Consider the following 17,845-nt stretch of genomic DNA (forward strand, 5'->3'; position numbering starts at 1 on the left):
GAACACTTCTTGAAATTTTGTAAGGGATCATCTTATTTACTACCGTCGTCCTAAGTAAACAAGATGCATAATCATAATAAACATCACATGCAATTATATAGTTGTGACATGATATGGCCAATATCATATAGCTCCATTGATCTTCATCTTTGGGGCTCCATGATCATCTTGTCACCAGCATGACACCATGATCTCCATCATCATGATCTCCATCATCGTGTCTTCATGAAGTTGTCACGCCAACGACTACTTCTACTTCTATGGCTAACGCGTTTAGCAATAAAGTAAAGTAAGTTACATGGCGTTCTTCAATGACACGCAGGTCATACAAAAAATAAAGACAACTCCTATGGCTCCTGCCGGTTGTCATACTCATCGACATGCAAGTCGTGAATCCTATTACAAGAACATGATCAATCTCATACATCACATATATCATTCATCACATCCTTTTGGCCATATCACATCACATAGCATACCCTGCAAAAACAAGTTAGACGTCCTCTAATTGTTGTTTGCATGTTTTACGTGGCTGCTATGGGTTTCTAGCAAGAACGTTTCTTACCTACGCAAAACCACAACGTGATATGCCAATTGCTATTTACCCTTCATAAGGACCCTTTTCATCGAATCCGTTCCGACTAAAGTGGGAGAGACTGGCACCCGCTAGCCACCTTATGCACCAAGTGCATGTCAATCGGTGGAACCTGTCTCACGTAAGAGTACGTGTAAGGTCGGTCTGGGCCGCTTCATCCCACAATACCGTCGAAACAAGATTGGACTAGTAACGGTAAGCATTTTGAACAACATCAACGCCCACAACTACTTTGTGTTCTACTCATGCAAAGAATCTACGCAATAGACCTAGCTCATGATGCCACTGTTGGCGAACGTAGCAGAAATTCAAAAATTTTCCTACGTAACACCAAGATCTATCTATGGAGAGACCAGCAACGAGTAGAAAGAGAGGAGTGCATCTACATACCCTTGTAGATCGCTAAGCGGAAGCGTTCAAGTGAACGGGGTTGATGGAGTCGTACTCGTCGTGATTCAGATCACCGATGATCCTAGTGCCGAACGGACGGCACCTCCGCGTTCAACACACGTACAGCTCGACGATGTCTCCCACGCCTTGATCCAGCAAGGAGAGAGGGAGAGGTTGAGGAAGACTCCATCCAGCAGCAGCACAACGGCGTGGTGGTGATGGAGGAGCGTGGCAATCCTGCAGGGCTTCGCCAAGCACCTACGGGAGAGGAGGAGGTGTCACGGGAGGGAGGGAGGCGCCAAGGGCTCAGGTGTGGATGCCCTCCCTCCCCTCCACTATATATAGGGGCAAGGGAGAGGGGGGAGGCGCAGCCTTGCCCCTTACTCCAAGAAAGGGGTGCGGCCAAGAGGGGGGGGAGGAGTCCATCCTCCCCAAGGCACTTCGGAGGTGCCTTCCCCCTTGAGGACTCTTCCCTCTAGGGTTCCCTAGGCGCATGGGCCTCTTGGGGCTGGTGCCCTTGGCCCATGTAGGCCAAGGCGCACCCCCTACAGCCCATGTGGCCCCCCGGGGCAGGTGGCCCCACCCGGTGGGCCCCCGGGACCCTTCCGGTGGTCCCGGTACAATACCGATGACCCTGAAACTTGTCCCGATGGCCGAAACAGGACTTCCTATATATAAATCTTTACCTCCGGACCATTCCGGAACTCCTCGTGACGTCCGGTATCTCATCCGGGACTCCGAACAACATTCGGTAACCACATACAAGCTTCCTTTATAACCCTAGCGTCATCGAACCTTAAGTGTGTAGACCCTACGGGTTCGGGAGACATGCAGACATGACCGAGACGTTCTCCGGTCAATAACCAACAGCGGGATCTGGATACCCATGTTGGCTCCCACATGTTCCACGATGATCTCATCGAATGAACCACGATGTCAAGGACTCAATCGATCCCGTATACAATTCCCTTTGTCTAGCGGTATTTTACTTTCCCGAGATTCGATCGTCGGTATCCAATACCTTGTTCAATCTCGTTACCGGCAAGTCACTTTACTCGTTCCGTAACACATCATCCCGTGATCAACTCCTTGGTCACATTGCGCATATGATGATGTCCTACCGAGTGGGCCCAGAGATATCTCTCCGTTTACACGGAGTGACAAATCCCAGTCTCGATCCGCATAAAACAATAGATACTTTCGGAGATACCTGTAGTGCACCTTTGTAGTCACCCAGTTACGTTGTGACGTTTGATACACCCAAAGCATTCCTACGGTATCCAGGAGTTACACGATCTCATGGTCAAAGGAAGAGATACTTGACATTGGCAAAGCTCTAGCAAACGAACTACACGATCTTTGTGCTATGCTTAGGATTGGGTCTTGTCCATCACATCATTCTCCTAATGATGTGATCCCGTTATCAACGACATCCAATGTCCATAGCCAGGAAACCATGACTATCTGTTGATCACAACGAGCTAGTCAACTAGAGGCTCACTAGGGACATATTGTGGTCTATGTATTCACACGTGTATTACGATTTCTGGATAATACAGTTATAGCATGAATAAAAAACAATTATCATGAACAAGGAAATATAATTATAATACTTTTATTATTGCCTCTAGGGCATATTTCCAACACATGGTGGTTAATCCAACCATAATTTCTTACCGCAACAAGGATAAAACTTGAAACTAACATAGAGCCTTAATTAACTAAACTGTCCCTTGTCCCCATTTGTTAAACTCCTCACATGCTACTTGCTCCATTTTCCCCGTGGCCACACAACCATGCCTACCTGTGACCATGAAAATCAATCAATCATAAAAATTCATGATCTGACTATACAATTCACAAGATAAATGAAATCCATGTCAACTAAAATATAATTAAAAAACACGTCGTTTGTGCTCTATAGCAGTGATACATTATCATACGAGCCAGGTTAGAGTACTCGTACCATGAATAAAGAAGGCACACAACATCTGGCATTATCACAAAATCATACTTGCACACATTACCACTAGTAGCAAGATAAACGAGGTGGATATCAGCTTTTAAAGCATGATTAGGAATCAAGGCACACTCTATTTTTAGGGTTAGAAAGAAAAAGACCAAGTGCAAGAATTGGAACAGATAAGAAGCTTACCAGGGCATGATGCCATTGGGTTGGATGTCATGCACGGGCCAATAGAGCTCCCTCCCTATCTCTTACGAAGCTCTCCCTACGTCCCACTTCAGAGCAGCCGGTCGTGCTTCTTTCCAACCCAACTTCTGCATCGCCGCAGATCAGCCAAAGGAGCTGCTACCTGCAGCCAAGCTCACCTTCCGCGCCGCTACAGATCAGCTAGTCACGCTGCTGCCGACAAACATAAATATCAAGTTTATCTTACTCTTGAGCAAACTCAGTAAGGGCAGGCATGTGGACTCAATCGAGCAACATAAATGAAAAAGGAAAAGTACCGACGTTTTGAAAAAATGAATTCAGTTAGTCATACAAGAATATGTTCAGAAGATAAAAATCATTTAGACACACCTCACGCAAATTCTCTGAAAGAAATTCTTCATGACATCTTCCAGAACCTACCTGTTCAGAAAAACAAAGTAAGAGAGCAGACATATGCAGCACAATTACCATCTCGGAACTTGTGGTGTGACACCATCAAAGTACAAAAAAGATATATGAATATACTGTTTCCTTATTTATTTAATTTTATTCCAGATTACAGTTGAAATGTTTATAAAGTACATATTCTTGGGTAGCAATTCTTTCTCATCTTGTGTGCACAATAAACAGATTGAGGCTTAATATTATTACTGAGCTCAGAGATCGATCAACAAGTCGTATGCTCTAATTTACAAAAGAACTATGTGCATTTACTTACTGGAGGAAGAAACCAAGGTCAAAAGGCAAAATGGCAGTCTTCTTATAGTGCGTCAAGCATAACTATATTGCATTACGAACTGAAGTAAAAAGTAGAATTAACAAGCAACAGTACTAACAACCAATAGTGACGAGACTATTGCTCTTGCACAAATGTTTATCCCAACAAAGGATCGCGAACTTGCTAGATGCACTAACTGAGGCTCATTCCCTTTGCTTGAGGCACTATCTTAGGAACAACTTCAGAGTAGGTCGATTGAAACTTAGAAGAAACGGAGATACACATGTTAACTAATAGACTGACATTTGTCACTTTGTGATTGAAATTAACTATGAATAAGGACTCTGGAACATGAACATACAGTTGTGTGGTCGAAGTGCCAGGAACATTGTTCCTGGCAGAAGAGCAATCATGAAAATCAGCAAAAATATGCTCAGGGTGATTTTGATGGGCACTCACTTGCTACAGCGGGTGCGCCATTTAGCTGCCACAATATTGAATTTGCTATTTCTTTTCTCAAAATAGAACTTTGCGAATAGTACAACACTATAGAATCAACTAAAGCTCAACAACATTATTGATGCATGTACATCTATTAATTAGACCAGTAATGCTTCCACAAAGAATAATTAATCTTTACAACCCTTTCACTTGTGGTCATTTTACCAGGATAATAGTAATTCCAAAACATACAAATACAAGTTTTATCTATAAAATTATTTAACTAAATGATTCAAACAAGCACTGGTATTCCCAATTACATTAATCTCATGGAAAATGGTACAAGGAAAATTTTAGATAATTAATTTCATCTTCTATATCAGTAATCAGATCTAATCTAGATGCATCTCACTGCCAGGCAGGTTAGCCGCAATACTGGTAGTACATCCATAGACATTACCCGAATTATTCTCCACTTTTACCAGACTACCACGTACACTAATTAGAAGGCATGATGGTTCGGGGAGGGGCGCGACACGCGGGGAGCAATGGTGTGTGGGCCGGCTGGTGGAGGTAGACGGCGAGGCTCCCAGCCGACGACCGTTCTCCACAAAATGTCAATCTAACTTGTGCAGTTTAATCATATGCCAGTGTGCCATAAATGATTAGAAACTCTACTCATCAAATTATGTTTCGGGGAATAAGAGACGGAGGAGGCACATATATCCAACCATTTGTTCATGTGCAGATGAGTGCTGGCTGGCGACGCTCGAGCGAGGTTGGCCCCTCAGGCTTTAGACAGACACATGGGAGATCTAGGCGCCCACACAGCGACATGATTCAGTGGTCAGGACACCGGCCTGGTTGGTCCTGTAGCATTTTGTGGTGGTTGTAGAGATCGGGTGGCCAGCGACACCAAGATGCTCTGAAGTTTGCATGCTTCCATGTTTCGAGTATGGTAGGCTTGGAATGGTTTACTTTAGCTGAGGGTGCTGCAAAACCGTGGTGCGTAGGGGTAGCGACACCACAATTTGGTATTTCAAAAAAATGTCCTACTTAGTCAAAGTAAGAGGAAACTACAACAAAGCACGTCCCATCTTCTATCTAATTGAAAGAAATGAGGAAACAAAAATCTTGGATGTTGGTAAAAGGTAAAACATGACGATATATATCAGCTAGAATCTGTACCTCCACATCAGGGCAGTGGTAAACAAGGTAAAGCATGAAGATATATCTGCTAGAATATGTACATCCACATTGCAGCAAAAAGTACAACAACGTAAAACATGAAGAAGATCACCTAGAAGTTGTACCTCGCATCAAGATGCTGACACAAGACTCGTCAACGGAAGTGATAAAATCAGGGACCCTTGTCAAGTATGGTGATTGCGCATAAGTAACACAATCCGGTAAAGAGAAATTCAAACAAAACATCATATGTTAGTTTAGGAGCCTTCTGCCATTAATTTCCAAATTACATTGTATATCAAATAGAACAGTTTCTCTTTTTCTAAGCCCCTCCTTCACTGGAGGCTTACCATATCATACCTACATGCTAAAAACCAAACCAACACAATTATCTGCAATATATACTGCTGGTGAAGATGATTAAACTAATATGCAGTAGAACAAAATTGAATTTCATCATTTTAGACAGAACCAAAATTAGAAAGATATGTTGTTTCAAATTTATTAAAAGATCTGATGTTTGAAAACATCCTTTGGAATCAGAATATTTAGACTAATAACACCGAGATGTAGAGAGCAACTTAGAAAAAATATTGTCAGCACATAATAGCTTTGTACAATGTAAACTCGTGAGGGTTTGGATCCTCTTTTATTTGGCCATCATTACGAAAAAGCAGATCCTTTTTTAGTTGACAACTATTACCAAAAGTATTGTTAGGCCACGAATTAAATCAGCTAAATTGTATAACTCGTCGGGATGCATGCCCCGCCAGCGAAAGAAAAATTATAGTTGATGCAGCTAACTGTTGCAACTGCGTCCATATACAAATCACATGAAACATAATTAATCAGCCAATTGACTACTTATTCCTCCTCAAACTGAATAAAAGGTACAGGTGTGATGGACATATCTGTCCCCAATTGACAGGTTGGAATTATTGTCAGTGCTCAGACCAAATGCAAGGGCCAATTCATGCCAATAGTTTTGAATCAAAAAAAAGAAAAGAAATAGACTTCCCGGCTGCAAATAATAAAGGTGCAAGCTGGCGTAAAAACTTATTTCAAATTATCTAAAACAATTATATTCTAATCTAGAAAGCCCGGACAGTCTGTAAAGAGACAAGTGCCGGTACATAGGGAGTTTTGCTTACAGCAACCCGTGGAAATTTATCCCTATATAAATATAATGGATGACATAGGGAACTGCACGAAGCAAATACACTGATATAGGATCCTGGAGCAAACTACACATATCTAGTACAATTTTCAATCTTGCACGCACATACCGTTCGCCTTGTTTCCCAGGAGTTGTCCTGATCCAGGACATTTGGCATCAACTCTTGACCTCAAACAATTTCTTTTGTAAATAATCTGCCAATAAACCCACATCAACCTCAGCTGAGATAAAGAAAGACTGAATCTGGCTAACAAAACCAAACCATGTAACAGAATACAAGAACAAACAATTTCATCTTCTATATCACCAAAGGAAGAAGCCGAGCTGCGAAGAGTCCGGCTTGGCGAGCTTGGAGGCAGCCCTGGCGCCGGTGAGCGCGATGGAGACGGACCCGCGGTGGGAGAAGCCGAACTTCTCGAACAGGATCAGGATGATCCCGCGGGAGTCGTCCTTGGAGGACTCCTGCTTGATCTCCACTGCGGCCGGGCGGAGGACGACCCCTGGTTGCCGTCGATGTAGCGACGAGATCGGCGGCAGCGAAGGATCGGCAGCGGCGAACGGATCCACTGGGACGCAGGGATCGGCGGCGGCTTGGTGCGAGTGCGAGGGCGACGGCGAAGGGATCTGTTGTGGTGAGGAGAAGCGTGGGGGTGGTGGAGGTGGCTGAGAGGGAGATAGGGCAAGGTGGGGGGCGGCGGCGGCGGAACGGGAGATGGGGGCGACGGCTTCTCCTCGAGGGGATCGATACGAGAGGTGTTTGTGCGGTTTTTTTTTGTGTATGCGTCTGGTGGGGTGTGGGGGACGAAAAAAACAAGCGAAAAAAAACCGAACGAAAATGGTAGGACGAAAATGGTGGGACGAAAATAAAACCCAGAACGCGACCTACCAACTGAGACATTAGGAGTAGAGATTTTGATTGTTTCCGTGAACTATTTTGACCTTGATTAAGAAGTAGAAAGTTTTTAGCCTCGTAGGTTGTTTGATCTACTATATCAAGTGGCACTTGGCTTCTCATGGCTCTCCTCGCATTTGCCAAAATAAAGTTAGTACACACTACCTAGAGCTCTGGAAATTAGAACTGAAAAATGGTCCTGCGGTTTATTAGCTGATATAAATCATGCACAATCCTCTACATTTAAAAATAAACCGGACACAAAGCAGTATACTTTTTTCCGAGTACTACCTTGAGAGAGCCAAGGGGTTCTGCATTTTATAAAGAAGAAGAAAGTTGCCCGGTTCGATACATGCTTATCTGAGAAATATATCTTATCTATTTAGTGGAAACCAGGCAAAAACCTACAGATACAAAAGGCACAAAGTCCCCCACCGGTCGTGACCGAACTACTGTTTTTGGAAATATCACATGAGCTAGATTACTAACATTGATGTAATGCTTGTATGGCAACCTATTTCTTTATCGGTTCAATTACAGAGTTTTGTTATTATGTGAATGGAGTAATGGAGAGCTAAGAAAAAACAAGGTAACAGTTAGTGTTACTCTTGCGAGGTAGTTTCAATCATATCATTGTTTGCTTTCCCTTTTCTCCTGCCTAGGTATGTACAATTATTCCAACCCAGGTTTCTTTCAAGAAGGATATGGGTATGTGTTTGAGGAATGTCTACATGATAAAACACACCTTCAAGTTTGGTGATAGTTATGCTATCAACTTTACAATGGGGGTCTTAATTTGTATTTTTAATAGAGCACTGGGTTCATTGGTGAGACTTGTGAGGATGTGCCTAGTCTAAAGATGGCTGCTATGTCGGTACCAAGTGGCATGTGTTTAAATGGAGTATCCTTGTCAGGAGAGCTGATTTCTGAAATATGGTACTTTATGGGTGCAAGGATTCACCATGTTGTGGTCTTCGTCAGCGGAGTGGACTCCTAGGAATTAGTCAAGGCCGTTACGTTGTTTTAAGCAGATATTCTATCGTACTTGTATATTTTTTTTGCTTATCTAGCTGTTTGCCATGCAGTTCTCGTTGTTGGTGGGAACATTTGTTGTCTAAGATCGACCACAAATATCTGGTGGCACTATAGCATGGCTTTTGATATTCTAATGTATATCTCTTACAAAATATTTCAAGAGCCCATGGCAATGCACGGGCATTATACTAGTGTAAGTAAGGATGGAGATGAAGATGGTGTGGCGACAAGGATATAACAAAACGCCTGGTTCCTTCAGCCAAAAGTTGGCGACGTTCCTTGTTACACACGCTCCGCCCAACAAACGCTCCAAAAGCCAAAATACAATTCCTCAAACAACGGCCAAAGACTACTTTCCCACATGGAAAAGAAATACGCACATGGCGTTACAATGTTGGCTACTCATGTATGAGTTCCTAAACCCTTGCAAAACAGAAAGAAAGGTTGTTTGCTAAACAAAAGAAAGGCCAACACAATCCTATCCAAACACTCCACATTTTTACTATGTGGCAAAAATATGCAACTTTTTTTTGTTTTTAGGTACATGCCAATTTAAAAAAAAACACAATTTTTTTTATGTTCACACGCCAAGGTATTTTGTACACATGGCAAAATTTTCCGAAGAAGAAAAATCTCACGACCCCATGGATAATCATAACTTTTTGTCTTTCAAACAGGGCAATTTTAAGTCATTTTGTAATGCTATTGTGGCAAACGATGGGATTTTTAATCAATTTGCATGGCGAATTTGGGATTCTTTTCCCTACTTTTCCACATGGCAATTTTATTATGATTAAAATGGAGATCTTATTATTCAAAACATGGCAGCTTTACTATTAAGAGCATGGCAATTTAAGTATGATAGAATCTCCTCCCCTTCTCGGTCTACCCCACATGCATGGCGTATAACATCCTCTAGCCCCAACTGCCGCCAAACCTCTCTAGCCTTATGGCATCGAAATAGTACATGAAACACATCTTCTGCTCCTTGTTTACATGCAGGACACGTCGGCCGGACTGGGATGTGTCTATTAGCAAGAACCACATTGCATGGCAGTGTTGCGTGTAAGGTTCTCCAAAGAAATTTTTTAACTTTCGCCGGACAATTCAGTTTCCAAACCTTTTCCCATGTTGGGTTAGCACTAGTGGCTCCCAAACCATCTGTCGTCTGTAATTTATGGCCATGCTGAAAGTACCATAGAGCATGGTAGGCCGATTTCACTGTAAAAATTCCATGTTTATTCAAACTCCATGCTACAAAGTCACTCATATCATGTGTAGGTAGTGGTGCATGTGACCCAAAGGCCTCGTTAAAGAGGGGAGGTTGGTGCAAACCCCCTAGTGGATATGTCAAGTTAAATGTTGATGCGGCCTTTGATTGGGATTTGCTTCAGGGGGCGATGGGAGCAGTCATCCGAGATGATAGAGGACATATGGTTGTAGCTGGAAACAAGCTCATTGATTCCTGTTATGATGTACTAACTGTTGAGGCAATGGCTCTGAAGTTTGGGTTGAATATGGCGCTCACAGCTGGGTGCAATAGACTGATTGGCAACTCGGATAATCTGGAACTCATGGAAATAATGAATAAGGATGGCCAATATGCTGGAGATGCGGCGGCCATTGTCGATGATTGTTATCATCTGGCTTGCGAATTTAGCTCTATTGTCTTCGAATTTTGCCCCAGAGAGTCGAATGGGGTTGCACATGAACTAGCTAGGATTGCTAGAAGTTCGCTTTGTAATGAGTGGTTAGATAATGCTCCTTCTGAGCTTCTTCCCCTTCTACTTAAAGATGTAAGTCTGATCACGAATGAATAAAGAGGAAGTAAAGTTGTCAAAAAAAAGAGCATGACAATTTTATTTTTAATGGCATGTCATTCTTACCTTTTTTTTGAGAAAAGCATGTCATCTTTACTATGTCCTTCTCGCCTGCTGTATGAAGTAGGTGTACCCTAGATGGGCTTTCCCAATATGGGTTCCTGGGACCGGGTTCCTGCAGAGTTTTTTTTCCTTTTCGTCTTGTGTGTTTCCTGGGCCAATTTTCATCTTTTTGTTTGGTTTTCTGCCTTATGTGTTTCTGTATGGATTTTATTTCTTTCTCAATACATGTCCATTTTTCTAAATACACACTGTAAAAATTTACACATCTTGAACATTTTTTATTAATTGGCATAAACCTATTTTTGGAGTGTGTGAGCATGTTTAATTGTCATGTACATTTTTCTAAAAGGCAGTATTTATTTTGTTGAATTACGTGAGCATTCTTTACACATCTTGAACATTTGTCCATATTTTTTTGAAACACATGAACATATTTTTGAATGCTATAAACATTTTTTATATCATGCTGCATTTGGTCTATATTAGTTTAAATTAAGTCAATGACAATTAATATGGATCATAGAGAGTACAATTTTGTACATGATGTTTATACTTTTATATTTCACTTTCAACATTTTTTATTTATTAAACTCTATTGTGTTTTTGGAACAAGTGTATTTAGAATATTTTTTAAAAAATGTAAATAAAATGGAGCGAATAAAGAAGCAGAGAAAAAAAACCGAAGGCCGGCCAAATGCATGGCGTTCCCTGCCTCATACCTGCAAATCAAGCTAAGCAGCGGGTGACAATTTTTTACACAATGTTTATAGTTTTTTATTTCACTTTGAACATTTCAAAATTTTAAGGAAATTATTATTTTTAAATAAATTTTTTTAGTTTTTTTAATAAAAAAGTGAAAAAAAGGAAATTGAGCGAATGAAGAAGCAGAGAAGAAAAACGCCCTTTCTTTCATCAACTGAACTGCGTGCGTGCATGGAAGGGCTATCATCTGCACTTAAGAGGAGTGACTTACCTATCATTGTGGAGATGGACTCTATTCTTGCAGTCAAACTGATCCAATCGAGGGATTTGGACAAATCTATTTATGCTTGGATAGTTATTAAGGTGATCAAGTATGTTTTGGGGATTCGTGGTTCTTGTATTACCCATGTAAATCGCTCTCAAAATAAAGTTAGTGACTGCTTAGCTAGATTTGCTAAATTAGAAGGACAAACCATGACTTGGGTTGGTTCTGGTCTAGATGTTGCTGTTGAGCTAGCTGTTGCTCAATGTATGGACACCATGAGTTGAGTAATGCAAAAAAAAGTTTGCGCAGAATTATTTTCGATTTTTTTTGAAAATTTTAAATATGGTTTTTGTTTTTTTCTTTTCAAAAAAAATACCACACAAATTGGCATTCGTTCCCTGCCTCATATCTCTACTCCTAATGGACGACTTGGTGAATAGTCTCCATGGTTTATTTTCGCTGGTTGTCGGTGTCAAAACCGGCGGATCTCGGGTAGGGGGTACCGAACTGTGCGTCTAGGCGGATGGTAACAGGAGACAAGGGACACAGTGTTTTTACCCAGGTTCGGGCCCTCTCGATGGAGGTAAAACCCTACTCCTGCTTGATTAATATTGATGATATGGGTAGTACAAGAGTAGATCTACCACGAGATCAAGGAGGCTAAATCCTAAAAGCTAGCCTATGGTATGATTGTTGTATGATGAAGTTGTCCTACGGACTAAAACCCTTCGGTTTATATAGACACCGGAGAGGGCTAGGGTTACACAAAGTCGGTTACAATGGTAGGAGATATGAATATCCGCATCGCCAAGTTTGCCTTCCACGCCAAGGAAAGTCCCATCCGGACACGGGACGAAGTCTTCAATCTTGTATCTTCATAGTCCAGGAGTCCGGCTGAAGGTATAGTTCGGCTATCCGAACACCCCCTAATCTAGGACTCCCTCAGTAGCCCCTGAACCAGGCTTCAATGACGACGAGTCCGGCACGCAGATTGTCTTCGGCATTGCAAGGCGGGTTCCTCCTCCAAGTCCTTCATAAAAGATTATAAACACTAAGGATAGTGTCCCGCTCTGCAAAATAAGTTTCCACATATTGCCATAGAGAGAATAATATTAACACAAATCTAATCTGCTGACGTATTCCGTAGCGTGACATCACACTACGGCCAAGTCTTTATTCAAATCGTTTTTACTTCCCACCTCAGCGTGTTTTGCGAGGCGGTTTCCTTGGCACGTATTGTCAAAGCAGAGATCGTGTCCCCCTTTATTTACGAGATTCTCATCAATACGGATGTGGGTAACCCAACCGCGCCATTTATCACGGCGCTTGGGAGATAAGCGAGTTTTACCAGGCTGGTGGGGACGCTTGGCCGCATCCGCCCATATAAGGGGATAAGGATCTACCTTTTTACCCACGCCTTCTTCCTCCTTTGCCTATCCGTCTTCTGCGCACTCGAGCTCCAGCGCCCAAGCCCGCACTTCCCACCTCAACATTCTCCAGCAATGTCCGGAGCGGGAGGCAAGTGGATGGTCTCCTCCATCACGGAGAGCCATGTCAAAAATCTAAGGAAGGCCGGATACCTGTCTAACAACATCGCGCACCGGCTTCCCGAAAAGGGGCAGCTCCTTCCTACCCCAAGGCCCCATGAGAGGGTCGTATTTCTTCCCCACTTCCTCCGCGGACTGGGTTTTCCTCTTCACCCATTTGTCCGGGGGCTCATGTTTTACTATGGCCTGGATTTCCATGATCTGGCCCCGAACTTCGTCCTCAACATATCGGCGTTTATCTTCGTGTGTGAGGCCTTCCTCTGCATCCGCCCCCATTTCGGTCTTTGGCTCAAGACCTTTAATATCAAGCCAAAGGTTGTGCGAGGCAACCAGGCGGAGTGCGGAGGTGCCATGGCGGGCAAGATGGCCAACGTCCTATGGCTTGAGGGCTCCTTTGTGGAGACCCTGAAGGGGTGGCAGTCAGGGTGGTTCTACATCACCGAGCCGCACGATCCGAAATGGGTCGCAACCCCCGAGTTCCGGTCCGGACCCCCTATGCGGCTCACGTCCTGGAAAGAGACGGGCCTGTCATGGGGCAACGAGGGAGAGGTGACCGGACTGCGAACATGCATCCAATCCTTGGTGGACAAGCAGCTCAAGCTTGTCAATGTAGTCCAGGTTATGCTCGTCCGCCGGATCCTCCCGTGTCAGCAACGGGATTTCAATTTGTGGGAATTCGACCCGGCGCAGCACCCGACCCTGAGGAGTCTCTTCGACACGACGTACGAAGATGCCTGGAAGGTGCTAACCAAAGGCGCCGAGGCTCCCGCATCCGCTTCCGAGGACCGCGGATTCAGCTCGCAGCCTCACGCTAGCGAGGTAAGCCATTTTCACCTTCTACAGGATGCTAGTTTTTCATAGTTTGACTCTATGCGGGATTCGAACTCCCTCACCATTGACAGGCTTGGCAGGCGAAGTCCGGATAGATCAACTGTCCGGCTCCTTTGCCCGAAGACCCAGCTATCGCTCGATTGGCAAAGCTGCTGGCTCCGGCACCTTACGCGGTGTGGGAGAAGACGGTCAACAAGAAGACCACGGGGACTCGAACAAGTTCCCGGCGTATGGTTGTGTTGGATTCATCATCCGACGAATCCGAGACGCACTCCTCCCGCAAAGACGAGGAGGAGGAAGAAGAAACCTCTCCCCCTCCAGCGGGGGAAGGAAAGAAGAGGAAGGCCGCCCCAACAGGGGAGGCCGAAGGGTCCAAGAAGGGGAAGACCTTTCCCCCGGACTGCTCCACCGACACCGACGAGGGTGAAGAGGAGCGGCCGCCAAGGGCCAGGCGCCCGGCGGGATCGTAAGTGTTCAGATACCAGAGTAACTCATGACATTCCTTTGCCGCACAGCTTTCCCTAATGTCGAATGTAATCATGCAGCCCGCCCAAGGACGGGCTCGACGAGTCGTCGCGCGGCTCCCTGGATTCATTGGACGTGAATTCAGTTTCGTCCGCTGCCTCTCCCCACGCCGCGGACGACGCTGAAGTGGCGTCGCAACAAGCTCCGGGCCAAGAAGAGGTGGTCCTGGAGGAGCCGCGAGGCGACCTCCCGGACTCCGGGGGTAAAGGGGACAAAAACCCCTAGGGCTCCAAGTCCGGCTTTGTGCCGTACACCGCGCCGGAATCCTCAACGGTTCCGGACTGCGGAAGGCGACCTCCTTCTAAGAGGAGCAAGCCTACTGAGCCGGCGGCCTCCGTCCAACCGGAGGCGCCGGACAATCTGCTGGAGGTGCTTAAGGGCGCCTCCATCGACGAGGAGCACCGTACTATCATGAGTACGGTGGTCCAGAAGGTTCAGTCCGCCAAGAGCGGACTGACTGAAGCATGTGCTAGCCTTCTAACAGGCTTCGAGGTAAGTAAAAATATGTAAAAATATTACCGCATAGACAGTAGCCCCTGATGCTCTGTTTGGCGTTCGGAAAGAAAAGCCGAATAGAGGATCTAATAAATTTCGTAGGAGTCTAACAAAAAAGAGTCAATATGCGTATGCAGGCTTCGTTGCTTGCGACCGCCGCACTGACTGCGGAGGTAGACACCCTGAAGCAGGGTCTCCAGCGGTCCGAGCAAGAGATCGGCCTTGCCAAGCGGCAGCTTGAGGAGAAAGAAGGTAAAGAATACCTTATAGAAAAAATATATGAAAATATGCAATTGCAAAAAATGACAGGATTGTGCTTCTTATTGCAGGGGCCACAACTGAGGTGGCAACCCTCAAGCAGGCGCTGGCCGAGGCCGAGAAGAGAGCGACCTAAGAGCGCACAGAGCGTGAGAAAGTTGAGGCCCGGGTCGGCGAGGCGCAGCAAGAGCTTCAGGCTCTCATGAAAAAACATGAGAGTTTGGAGCTTGACTCGAAGACGCGAGCGTCCGAGCTTGCGGCGGCCATCGAGGCTGCCAAATCTGCCAAGGCCGAATCCCAGAAGGCCCTCCAGGAATTGGATGTGGTGAAGAAGATAGCGGTGGGTAAGGCATTCTTTATGCAAAGCAAACATACGAAAGTAAGCTACTTGTTACTTACCTGAATCCGGAGCTCTCCAGGGGCATTCGCAGATCTTCCCCGTAGCGTGTCTGATGCCGCCGCATTCTACCGAGCCGAAGAGGGCAGCTCGACGGAGAAGGTGTTCTGGTCTCAATATGCTGAGGCCGAACACTCCGTGCCCTTGAGCGACCAGCTGAAGCAGCTGGTCGAGCTCCACAAGGCGGCCGAACAGGCCATGAAGGGCTTCGTAGTTCGGCTGTGGCCTGGAGAGGCCCTGCCTGGGAGTTACTTCGGACTGGTGCGGCGGCTGGTGGAGGCCTGTCCAAGGCTCGAGGTCATCAAGCGCTCCGTCTGCATCGAAGGTGCCCGGAGGGCCCTTGCCCGTGTTAAGGTGCACTGGGGCAAGCTGGACGGCGAGAAGCTTGTAAAGGACGGGCCTCCGCCGGGGAAGGAGCATCGCAAACCCGAGAACTATTATAAGGATGTTCTTAAGGGTGCCCGCCTCATGGCGGACGAATGTACCAAGGATGTAATTTTTGAATGAACTCGCTCGTATTGTCCTGTGCGCTAAAAACTTATTCATATGCGCTAAGCAATGCTTTTTGAATTTAAAATATTACTTTCTGTGCGGCCGTTTATCAGAAATTGAGAGATGGCTAGTTGTCGGCTTCCGCCCCCATGCCACTAGTGCTGGGGTGTTCGGGATAAACCTGAGCGCTCTTTTTCCCATGTTTGGGTCCGTCGAGGGAGGCGCTCAGCACAACGAACAAGGCAATCAGACTATAATGCTTGAACACTCTCACTTAGCCATAGAACTCTATAATTTTAAATTTCGGCGAAGCCCCTAGTATTCGGAAGACCTAGTTCGGGGCGCTATCCACGCCTTGGCCGGACAAAAGCCGGCTCCTCGCTCTAAGCGGCATAAGTCTTTATGGACTCGAAAAACCTCTCGAACAGCGACCGGTCTCTCGCTTCATCATGACAGTCAGTTTTAGCTTTCTCTAATGAGGTGCTCAGCCCAGCTCAACTGGGGCACAATCGCAGTAGTTCTCCTAGTGCTACCTTAGCCGATATAGCGGAACGTAAGGCACCAAAACATAGGAGCCGGGCAAACCCAACTATTGACCCAAATCATGATTCGGAGCCCATGCATATAGTGCTATAAGTTCGGGGTGCCGCACTTGTGAAAGTGTTCGGACTTCTCACGCCATATGAAGGGGTACTGAAGCCCCTGGCGTATTCGCCGTACCACAGTGTACGGGTGCAACATGTCATTAATAAACATATATATATATATATATATAAGAAAAAGAGTAATGCAAAAAATAGGCAAAAGCTATGCATTGTTTATAGAAAGGCTGCGAGCAAAAGCAGAACGATACAAATAGTGCGATAAGCAAAAGGAATTGGACTATTTAACATGTCCTGGCCAGGGGCAGGCCGCGGAACTGTATTCAAAACAGGTATACTGCTCGTAATAAAGACCACCTGGGAGTTCCATAGCGCGGCATAGCTTGTCTGCTTTCCTGGATCTTGCATCGTGTGTGCGGCGGTTGAATTGCCGAACAGGTCATCCGAAGTATGGAGTCCTGAAAGTAAAAGAAAATTTAAAAAAGAATTCGGCATCCCCTAGTACGGTTTAAGCCGTGTTTTGGGCGTGCCGTGATGGTGCCCCTCCCCCTGTGCCCATCGTATTTCGGGAGCGTAATTATGTACGCGGGGCGCTGGTCTCGCTGTTTCGCGAGGGCTGGGGTTGGGGCCGCATTGCTACGCCTGCTCAGAACGTGCCAGGCGGTCTTGTTGTAGGTTACTCCGGGCGCGCTTGACAGTGTTCGGCCTTTTAACGGCCAGACTGGATAACTGCCTACAGAGGCTGCTTTGAACTTTCGCTGCGAGGGCCGCCGTGTGCTCCTCCGTTCGGAGGGAGCGTTCGGTGTTTCCATTGACCGTGATTACTCCTCGAGGACCTGGCATCTTGAGCTTGAGGTATGCGTAGTGCGGTACCGCATTGAACTTTGCAAATGCGGTTCGCCCGAGCAGTGCGTGATAGCCGCTGCGGAATGGGACTATGTCTAAGATTAACTCCTCGCTTCGGATATTATCCGGGGATCCGAAGACCACTTCAAGTGTGACTGAGCCTGTACAGCTGGCCTCTACACCTGGTATGACGCCTTTAAAGGTTGTTTTGGTGGGCTTAATCCTCGAGGGATCTATGCCCATTTTCCGCACTTTATCCTGGTAAAGCATGTTCAGGCCGCTGCCGCCGTCCATAAGGACTCTTGTGAGATGAAATCCGTCAATAATTGGGTCTAGAACCAATGCGGCGAACCCGCCGTGACGGATGCTAGTGGGTTGGTCCCTTCGATCAAA

General features: G+C 45.6%; 1 long non-coding RNA gene across 9 annotated transcripts; it reads right to left on the bottom strand.

Moving 5' to 3' along the window:
• Nucleotides 1–2,572: 2,572 nt before the first annotated feature.
• On the bottom strand, nt 2,573–7,439 carry LOC123094057 (uncharacterized). Of its 9 annotated transcripts, XR_006445727.1 has the most exons (6): nt 6,970–7,428; nt 6,792–6,876; nt 5,631–5,686; nt 3,528–3,578; nt 3,141–3,347; nt 2,573–2,789 (listed from the first exon to the last, which is right to left on the bottom strand). It is a non-coding gene; the product is annotated as an uncharacterized lncRNA (long non-coding RNA). The 9 variants fall into 9 exon arrangements; XR_006445725.1 differs by having other exon boundaries at nt 3,459–3,578; nt 5,631–6,876; nt 6,970–7,439; XR_006445719.1 differs by having other exon boundaries at nt 5,631–6,876; nt 6,970–7,438.
• Nucleotides 7,440–17,845: the final 10,406 nt, after the last annotated feature.

This window comes from Triticum aestivum, chromosome 4B (assembly GCF_018294505.1).
Source record: "Triticum aestivum cultivar Chinese Spring chromosome 4B, IWGSC CS RefSeq v2.1, whole genome shotgun sequence".
NCBI classification, from domain to species: Eukaryota; Viridiplantae; Streptophyta; class Magnoliopsida; order Poales; family Poaceae; genus Triticum; species Triticum aestivum.